The sequence below is a fragment of the Medicago sativa genome, chromosome 7 (genome assembly GCF_051527215.1).
Source record: "Medicago sativa cultivar Bolivia chromosome 7, Bolivia_mono, whole genome shotgun sequence".
Taxonomy (NCBI): Eukaryota; Viridiplantae; Streptophyta; class Magnoliopsida; order Fabales; family Fabaceae; genus Medicago; species Medicago sativa.
Window position 1 is genome coordinate 17,800,657 of NC_140755.1, and position 2,426 is coordinate 17,803,082.

The window sequence follows — 2,426 nt, forward strand, 5'->3', positions numbered from 1 at the left end:
TGAACTATATTTCAAGATTCATATCTCACATGACTACTACCTGCGCACCAATTTTCAAGTTGCTCAGAAAGAATCAGCCTGTTGTATGGAGTGATGAATGTCAGAAAGCTTTTGATAGCATAAAAGAATACCTGTTGGAACCACCTATCCTTGTCCCGCCAGTGGAAGGAAGGCCTTTGATTATGTATCTGTCAGTGTTAGATGATTCAGTGGGCTGTGTTCTTGATCAGCAAGATGAGACTGGTAAGAAAGAGCATGCTATCTACTATCTGAGCAAGAAGTTCACCGACTGTGAGACTCGGTATACAATGCTTGAAAAGACATGTTGTGCCTTAGCTTGGGCTGCCAAACGCCTGCGTCATTATATGGTGAATCATACAACTTGGTTGATATCCCGAATGGATCCAATCAAGTACATCTTTGAAAAGCCTGCTGTTACTGGAAAGATTGCACGTTGGCAAATGTTGTTGTCTGAATATGATATTGTGTACAAAGCTCAGAAAGCAATTAAAGAAAGTATCCTTGCTGAGCATCTTGCTTGTCAACCTCTTGATGATTACCAGCCGATTAAGTTCGATTTCCCTGATGAAGAGATCATGTATCTGAAAGCAAAGGACTGTGAAGAACCACTGATCAATGAAGGGCCGGACCCCAATAGCAAATGGGGATTGGTGTTTGATGGTGCTGTTAATGCTTACGGTAAAGGAATTGGAGCCATCATTGTAACCCCGCAGGGGCACCACATTCCTTTCACCGCTCGGATAACTTTTGAATGCACAAACAACATAGCTGAGTATGAAGCATGCATCTTGGGCATTGAAGAAGCCCTTGATCTGAGAATTAAGCACCTTGACATCTATGGAGATTCTGCACTTGTTATTAATCAGATAAAGGGTGAATGGGAGACTCATCATGAGAAGCTGATCCCTTACCGTGACTATGCAAGACGTCTGTTGACATACTTTACCAAGGTTGAGCTGCACCACATCCCTCGGGATGAAAACCAGATGGCTGATGCTCTTGCTACTTTGTCTTCTATGTTTCGTGTCAACCACTGGAATGATGTGCCCGTAATCAAAGTACAACGTCTTGATAGACCCGCTCATGTGTTTACTATTGAAAATATGCCAGATCAAGTTGATGAAGATGTGAATGATAGAAAACCTTGGTATTACAACATCAAGCAATTCTTGCAGAATCGTGAATATCCACCTGGTGCTTCCAACAGGGATAAAAAGACTTTGAGACGATGGGCTAGCAAATTCCTTCTGGACGGAGAAATCCTATACAAGAGGAACTATGACATGGTTTTGTTGAGATGTGTTGATAAACAAGAAGCTGAGAAGTTGATGCATGATGTGCATGATGGCACTTTTGGGACCCATGCTTCGGGCCACACTATGTCAAGGAAACTGTTAAGAGCCGGCTATTACTGGATAACTTTGGAACGTGATTGCCACAAACATGCCAAAAGATGCCACAAATGTCAAATTTATGCTGACAAGATTCATGTGCCTCCACACGCTCTCAATGTTATATCTTCCCCATGGCCTTTCTCTATGTGGGGCATTGACATGATCGGAAGAATTGAACCAAAGGCTTCCAATGGACATCGTTTCATTCTAGTGGCAATTGATTATTTCACTAAGTGGGTTGAAGCCGCTTCCTATGCAAATGTGACCAAGCAAGTGGTAGTGAAGTTTATCAAGAATAACATCATCTGTCGATATGGTGTTCCCAACAAGATCATCACTGACAACGGTTCCAATCTGAACAATAGCATGATGCAAGCTTTATGTGAAGAATTCAAAATTGAACATCACAACTCTTCTCCTTATAGACCCCAGATGAATGGTGCAATTGAGGCCGCTAACAAGAACATCAAGAAGATTGTTCAGAAGATGGTCACTACTTACAAAGACTGGCACGAAATGCTACCTTTCGCCTTGCATGGTTACCGTACTATAGTACGCAGTTCAACCGGGGCAACTCCCTTCTCTCTTGTGTATGGTATGGAAGTAGTTCTCCCTCTGGAAGTGGAGATTCCATCTCTTCGAGTAATCATGGAAGCAAAATTAACTGAGGCTGAATGGTGTCAAAGTCGGTATGATCAATTAAATCTGATTGAAGAGAAACGTATGGATGCCATGACTCATGGGCAGTTGTATCAAGTGCGGATGAAGAATGCTTTTGACAAGAAAGTCCGACCTCGAGAATTCAAGGAAGGCGAACTTGTATTGAAAAGAAGGATAAGTCAGCAACCCGACCCAAGGGGCAAGTGGACACCTAACTACGAAGGTCCTTATGTTGTCAAGAAGGCCTTCTCTGGTGGTGCTTTGATTCTTACACACATGGATGGTGTTGAACTCCCAAATCCTGTTAACGCCGATATAGTCAAGAAATACTTTGTCTAAAAAGAAAAGAAC